Consider the following 8332-nt stretch of genomic DNA (forward strand, 5'->3'; position numbering starts at 1 on the left):
CGAACCGGTTGAACCTGAACATCCAGGTTTCCGCTCAACTCTAGTATCTAGTTATATACAAAACTTTTGTTTAACATATCAGTTTGGATTTTTATGCAATGTGGGAGGAAGCTGGAGAAAACTAAGTTTTGAAAGGTAGAATGAAACTGTTCACTGTTTTGCCAATATGACAAACATTTCATAACATGATGATGGCAATAATTTTGCTTAGCTCCTTATTCCATCTTAGTGTTCACCCTACCCATTGCCCATTCAGTGAACTCACTTTCTGTATAGTCATCATGCATACACTTATATTTTCCTGACAAACATGTTTTTTTTAAAATAAGTAAAGCATTAATTCTTTGTTTTAAAATACTTTAATATTGGTTAACTGTCTGTCATCATATATCTTCGGAATATAATGTAGAGGTTTCTCCTAAATGCATTCAGAAAGCTTCTTATACTTGTCTTGAGATATTCAGATCTTCACTTCTTCACGTATTGCTTGTCCTGTTGGTTCTGACATTGTGGTGGTGGACATTGTACCACTGCAAATAGAAGAGTAACTTTATCAGATTACAAATCTTTGCATTGTGTCTTACAAAATCCTACAAAAATCCTACAAGGAGCCTGTTTAAGATTAATTTTATCCATTTGGTGGAACTTCATTGCATAAATATCTGTACTATGAATTTACTTTGTGTCCTAGTGTTATAGGTTGTGGCTAAAATCTAATAACTGCTGCATACGGTGGAGCTCATATTAGTTTCCATCTATTCTCTTCCCTTCATTACCCGAAATGCTTCCCAATAATTATTTTAACATGTGCTATATCAAATAGCTCTCTAATGTAGGTGAAACAGCTAAGAATATGACATCAGTGATCTAACATTACTTTAGAAAAGCAAAACTTTGCTTTACCTTGAGGAGGACATTTCGGTTCAGGGCACACCTGCACTGGCTCGCACTCTGAAAATGTACATGATAAAAGTTAACACAATTTGACTTCAGCTTTATTTCCATTAATAAGGATCATTGTCATTATTAAGCGATAAACATAATTTTGACAAGTATTCAACATTTAGGCTCAGGACACACTGGTTTGCAAGTTAAAAGAAATAAATAAAAATTAATTTTGTAACTAAATTCTTCAATGCCCTAGAGCTATATGGTTCTTAAAGGGGCTTTCCAGTTTCCAGAGTTAACAAACCTAACAGAAAGGGGAATCGCCCTGCAATAAAGAAATGATCATTAGTTACTTGTCAAATCCTGCATCATCAATCGAGTGCTCCTGGTCAGGCCAGTAAGTAAACAGAGCCTGGCCAGTAGAATTGAAGTGGCGGTTCGGGATCTGCCTGGTAAATGGTGATCACAGATCCCCTGTGTTAACATCATATTGAGTGAATTAGCTCAGATGACCTGATCAAATACTCACATTGGTCAGAGCTTTCTATGGCACATGCCCAGTTTTGCATGTTGATGCAGTTTTTGCATGGTTTATTGATGTGGTCAATTGGGACTCTCCATTTTAGACCTCAGTTTTCTAAGCTATGATGGACAAGCACTACAACCATCTAGCTTTTTGTTTTTACCATTATCACTACTTTTCTTTGCTCTAAGATGCATACAGCAGTTGCTGCTTAGGGTGTTTGGCACCTGGGGCAGGTTCTTTCTCTGGAAACCCCCCTTCCCCAATACTTAAAAAAATGGTACCCCCTCACAGTAGTATTGCCCTCATTGTACAACCTTCACAGTAGTTTTGTACAGATGTGTGCCCCCTCACAGTAGTTATGCCCACATTGTGCCCTCACAGTAGTTATGCCCACATTGTGCCCCCCTCACAGTAGTTATGCCCTCTCTGTGCCCCTTTCACAGTTGTAATGTCCTCTTTGTGCCCCCTTCACAGTAATAATCCACATTGTGTCCCCTTGTGTCCCCTTCATAGTAATAATCCGCATTGTGCCCCTTTTATAGTAATAATGCCCACTGTGCCCCTTCATAGTAATAATGTCCATTGTGCCCACTTCACAGTAATAATGCCCATTGTGCCCCCTTAATAGTAGTAATGCCCACTGTGCTAGTAATGACCTCTGTGCCCCCTCCATAGTAAAAATCCCCATTGTGCCTCATTCACAGTAACAATGCTCACTGTGCTCCCTTCACAGTAATAATGCCCTCTGTGCCCCCTTCATTGTAGTAATGCCCGCTGGCTCTGTGCCCCGTCCATAGTAGAAATGCCCATTGTGCCCCCTTCACATCAGTAATGCCCTCTGTGCCCTTACCATAGTAGTCTGCCCTCTGTTCCCCCTCCATAGTAATAAAGTCCTCTGTGTCCCCTCCATAGTAATAAAGTCCTTTGTGCCCCCTCCATAGTAATAAAGTCCTCTATGCCCCCTCCATAGTAATAAAATCCTCTGGCTGTGCCCCTCCATAGTAATAAGGCCCTCTGTGCCCCCTCTGTATTAAAAAACAAAAAAACACAGTAATTACTCACCTTGTCCCATTCCTGAAGCTCTCATGCCTATCTTCCCTGCAGGCACAGATCGCTCCGCCCACACAAGCCTGCAGCGAGATCTTTGCCTGTAGGCTGAATGGTGGAGCGGGGAGAAGTCTTCCTGCTTCAAAATTCTGAGCGCCGCCGGCCCGGAGGGGAGGAGTGCTGGGAGCTGAGCAGTGAGTGACAGGACCGCAGCTCCCAGAGCTCCAGCAATGAGCGCTTCCATCTGTATTGATGGAAGCACTCATTGCTTCTGGCATCCCCCTGAGAGCCGACACCCGGGACAGACCGCCCCCCCCCCCCCCCCCTTAGTACGCCACTGGCATACAGTATTTGTAATTATGACAGCTTAGGCTGGCTTCACATTACATTTTTGCTATGCATTTAACATATCCAAAAAATATTAACAGATGCCTCAGAGAGATGCCATACAGTGGCATCCGTTCACCATAGAGTTCCACTGTAAAAAAAAAAAAGTATAGTTTTTTTTTTACCAAACTCTGCAGGATGGAAAAGTGTGCTGTGCTACGCTTTTATATCTTTTTTTCCCCCTAAGTATATTGTATGTTAAACGGATGGCAAAAATGTGATGTGAACCCACCCTAACCTGGCTAACTGATGCCAAAGTGTGCCCCATAAAATAACATGCATGACCAAAATAGCTGGAATATTGTGCCACTTCTAGTTACTCTGTGCATTCTTTTTAGCTGCATTGATTCAGACATGAACTCTTCAGGTTTAGGCTTCATATATAAGTATAGTATATCACCTATAATTCTTCTATTCTTCTGTTAACACCTTCACAAAATCTAAATATTAATAATGTTATGGAATTAATAAAATGAAAGGTCAGGTACTTACGATCCTGGCAGTCCTGCTGGGGTGGTGGGCAAGGCTCTGGGCATTTCTTCTGTTGTCCTTTTACTCCAGACATTGTTCTTCTGTAGAGTTTGATATGTCAGATGTAGGAGACAACTGGATACAAACAATTCTTATGTATGAATAATAGCTTTTTCCAGTTCTGTAGGTTTTATATACTGGAGCTCGACATAAAACCAGTTGGGAAATATCATTGCCAACCTATTGTATCATTCTGAGACCCTGGATATTAGGCAATGTTGTATTTGCATGTTATGATTTCCTTTTTCCTTTAAGGCAGGGTAGTGTCTCTCATATTTCTATTTGTCATGCCTGCAGCACTGAAAATGTATATAATTATAAGAAAGAATCCCATATTTCTTCACAACCATACAACATGTAAATTACAAAGGTAACTGATAATAAATGACTTTATCATTTTCAAGATTTCCTATTTACAGTTTTTTTTAACCATATAAGCCTACATGTACACGAACATTTGTGTTTTGCGGTCCGCAAATTGCGGATCTGCAAAAAAAACGGATGACGGCCGTATGGCTCTTTTTTTTTTTTTTGCAGATCCATTGTAACAATGCCTATCCTTGTCCGCAAAACGGACAAGAATAGGACATGTTCTATTTTTTTTGCGGGGCTACGAAACGGAGCAACGGATGCGGACAGCACACGGAGTGCTGTCCGCATCTTTTGCGGCCCCATTGAAGTGAATGGGTCCGCACCCGAGCCACAAAAAATGCGGCTCGTATGCGGAACCAATGTCAGTGCGTCTTATCGGGTGAATACTAATGGGATCGCTCACAATACAGTAGGACTGGGGAGCGGTGAATACAGCGTTCCTATTGCTGGCTCTGTATTCACCACTTCCTGCACACAGCGTGAGGATGTAAGTGAATTCTGTGACCTCACACTGTGCGACATCACATCGGGTCACAGCACTGTGCAGCAGGTTCAGCAATGGATCTCAGGAGTGGTAGCAGTGTCCGGAGAAGGACAGATGAGTTTATTTATTTATTTTATTTAATTTTTTTGTCTGATTTGAGGTCTGATTAACATGGGGTCTCAATGGCTCTTATTAACATGGAGGTCTGATCTGAGGTCTGATTAGCAGTTTTATAAACATTGGGGATCTAATATCTGAATGGGTATCTTATGAACATTGGGGTATGGGCTGAGGTCTGTTTGGGGATCTTATTAATAATAGTGGTCTTATCTGAGGTCTATTGGGGGTCTTAACAATGGGGGTCTGGTCGAAGGTCTGAATAGCATTGGGGGTCTAATTTGAGGTCTGATTAACATTGGTAATGTGATTGGCACTCTGATCCGAGGTCTGATTAACTTTGGTGGTGGGGGAGTCTGAATGGGGTCTGATCTGAAGTCTGATGGAAAACCTCTAAAACCTAAGTATGTCTTATGGGCAGGTGCATCTTACATGCCGAAAAATACGGTGATTCTTCCTGGTACTGAAAAATTATTTAATTGGAATTGCAATGTCTGTTATTATATATAAAATCACTAATGGGTGAAATGGCTTATATATTAAAACTCATTCCCCATCACTGCTCTCCTGGCACAAATAAGATGAATACAGCAATGGCTTCTTTTGCCTGGGTGTTTGACATTTGGCTTGTGGGCATTGCAAAAGTCTCTCTACTCTCTCCATTCACAGAATACTGTTTTGCATTGTCCTACTGTAGTATAAAGTATGAAAGCACAAAATTTGGGTGATGAAAATGAGTGCAAAGTTTTATTCAAGCTCCAGTGTCCCCAATGTAAATTGTACAGGTCACAGCTGTGTGCATACCACAAGGATGTGCTCCTCCATAATCCTGCTTACTTGTTTTTGTAACATATGCAACATGCTCTGATGTACAGTACATATTTTAATTTTCTAGCGCTACATGCAATATACAGAATGGATACATCTCTAGAAAATTGGGAATACGCATGTTACATATATTGATAAAAAAAATCTATGAATGCATCTAGTGCTGCAGGACAATTCATAGAAGAACATGTGTGATTTGAAAAGCTTTTCTTTTTTCAGTTATAAAAAGGAATGAGATCTAAGGAAGGGAGGAGAAATATTTATTTTTGTTTCTAGCCAAGCTGTTGACATCAAAGGCGAAACAAAACTATTCAAACCACTTAACTTTTAATCTAGCTAACAATAAAATGATAGCAAATAGTCTCCTAATATATTAAAAGTCATCCCAAAAATATAAAAGTAGGAGAGAACGCGCTTCCATGTTCACATGATTGGGGCCTATAAGCGATGGAATTCTTTCTAACTTCCCAGGGCTCTCAGTACCTTGCCTGCAGTCACTCCATTCTCCAAATTCTCAAGTTCATCCTAACCAGGAATCTCTTCCTTTTTGATGACCGGTTCTATTACCGACTCAGGGGCACCGCTATGGGGAGCCTGTGTGTCCAGACATATGCAAATCTGCTCCTGGGCTCGTGGGAAGAATCCCTGTTATTTGGAGATAAGGCATAACCATTTACTACTTATGTAGGACTGTGGGAAAGGTGCTGTACATCAACTGTATTTTCGTGATCTGGAATGGTGAGTTAAATGAATTTAGTTATTTTATGGCTCACCTCAATCATAACCCCTTTGGTCTTAATTTTAGTTATGAGATCCACCAGACTACCCTGCCCTTTGAATCCAGAAGAAAAGAAAATAAAAACAGCAGTCTGGTTTAAAGTTGTTTGGGAACAGCATCTATACAAGCAGACAGAAAACGTGAGTTTGTGACTGTTCGCATGTTTGATTTTTTAAGTGTGTCACTTAACATTAAGTGGTTTTATATTCAGAGACTATAGGAGGGGTCTACACTAAGTCAGATGTTTTTCAGTGACTGTATTATTGTATTTTTTTCCTTTCTCTTTTCTTGTGCAGTCCCCATTAGTAAGTATGTATTCCGTTATTACCAACACAGCCCAGTGCACATCTTATGAAATGTATGCAGTCCTAGAACAGCCATTTGAGGGCGCATATTTATGTTCAAAATGTGAGCAAGTTGCCCTTTTGGAATTGCACATCCTGTATCTAAACGAGTGAATTTCGACACTGAGAAGCATTGACAATTTGGAAAAGAGTTTGCTGCTCACTGAGCAGGCACTCTATGGGGTAGATGTGGAGGAGGGTGGTAGTATGGAGGATCAGGAAAGCAGGGTAGAGGGAGGAGTGCCAAGGAGGCTAGCCCTGATCTGGTTCCCCCCCAACAAATTTGCAAGGTTGGCAGATGAGGGGAATGTCAGTTCAGGAATAACACTGATGCAGCAAGACACTTTCTCTTCCAGTCAAGAGAATGTCAACTCCAGTAAGCAGGGGACCAGGAGAGTAGGGCAGGCCAGACAGGTAGTGGAAGACTCTAGTGAGAGGTTATTAGGGGTACAGTTTAAGCGAAGCACACTTCAGATCTGTCACGGATGATATAGCAAATAGCTGGAAGTTATGGATAAACATCCGACTGGCTTGATCCCAAACTAAGGAGCATAAAGGTGACCCCTATAAAACCCTAAGAGCTCACCCTGACTGCTAAGCACATACAAAAGGTCTCAAAGGTAGACGATTGCATGCCCTCGTACCTCGACTGTGTGACACCTGAAAACCCTATAATAGTGAGGGGACACGACCACCGGCTCCCTGCACTTAATACGGAGGGAGTCAGGGTCACCTAGAATCAAGCCAGAAAAGAAACACAATACAAAAAAGGACTTATCTGAACAAGCAGTAACAGAAGTCTCCAGCAGTGATCACTTCAATCCAGGAAGTAGTATAAACCGCAAAGTGAGGCAGTATGGGCGGGAATATAAAGGAAAGAGGATTAGTCTAAATTGGTGACACCTGGGAGAAGGAAATGAGATGACAAAGTGAAACCAAAACAAAGAACATCATGCAAGAGGTACAGAAGAACGTCTGCCAGACCTTCTCAGAGAGCTGGCGGTGACAAGATCATAGATTTAAAGTCGCTTTGTTCAAAACTTCAACCTGTCACCGTACAGAATTCAAATGTATGGGCTGTGTGGAGGTGAAATTTGTTAAGTCTGAAGAGTTCAGTGAAGAATTTCGGCATTCGATTGTACAACTTGAAAACCATTTTAAACTGCAATCCGAAGTCGACTTTGGTCCTGAGGTACCAATCGGTACAAAAGCTCTATTGTGGGGTGGCCTGCACCTCAATGCGGAAGGTGCAGCTGTTTTAGGGGAGAAGATGGCTAGAAGGTTTGAGGAAGGTTTAAACTATGGACTGGGCAGAAGGGTAATTACATTATAGGAGGGGAAGATATTGCATTTAGAGATCTGGGGCAAGGTAATTGAACAGGGTACTGTAGGATAAAAAAACACCTCTTAATTGTATGTACATCAATGTCAGAAGCCTGACTAATAAGACTGGTAAACTGGAAGTAGTAATGTCTGAGGAGTAATATGACATAGTAGGAGACATGGCTGGATGATAGCTATGACTGGGCGGTTAGCGTACAGGGTTACCGTCTGTTTAAAGCCCACACTTCAGGAAGATATATAAATGAGGGAAATTAGCATGGGGAGTAGAGATGTCGCGAACATAAAATTTTCCGTTCAGAAATGGCGAGCGCGAATTTCCGCAAATGTTCGCGAACAGGCGAACCGGGCGAACCGCCATAGACTTCAATAAGCAGGTGAATTTTAAAACCCAAAGGGAGTCTTTCTGCCCACAATAGTGATGGAAATGTTGTTTCAAGGGGATTAACACCTGGACTGTGGCATGCCGGAGGGGGATCCATGGCAAAACTCCCATGGAAAATTACGTAGTTGACGCAGAGTCGGGTTTTAATCCATAAAGGGCATAAATCACCTAACATTCCTAAATTGTTTGGAATAACGTGCTTTAAAACATCAGGTATGATGTTGTATCGATCAGGTAGTGTAAGGGTTATGCCCGCTTCACAGTGACAGACCAAACTCTGACAGACCAAACTCCCCGTTTAACG

At 41.5% G+C, this 8332-nt stretch overlaps 1 long non-coding RNA gene across 1 annotated transcript; it reads right to left on the reverse strand.

The window, feature by feature from the left end:
- Positions 1 to 340: 340 nt before the first annotated feature.
- Positions 341 to 3532, reverse strand: LOC121005199. Its single transcript, XR_005779887.1, has 3 exons — positions 3341 to 3532; positions 904 to 951; positions 341 to 530 (listed from the first exon to the last, which is right to left on the reverse strand). It is a non-coding gene; the product is annotated as an uncharacterized LOC121005199 (long non-coding RNA).
- Positions 3533 to 8332: the final 4800 nt, after the last annotated feature.

The sequence above is a fragment of the Bufo bufo genome, chromosome 6 (assembly GCF_905171765.1).
Source record: "Bufo bufo chromosome 6, aBufBuf1.1, whole genome shotgun sequence".
In the NCBI taxonomy this organism is placed as follows: domain Eukaryota; kingdom Metazoa; phylum Chordata; class Amphibia; order Anura; family Bufonidae; genus Bufo; species Bufo bufo.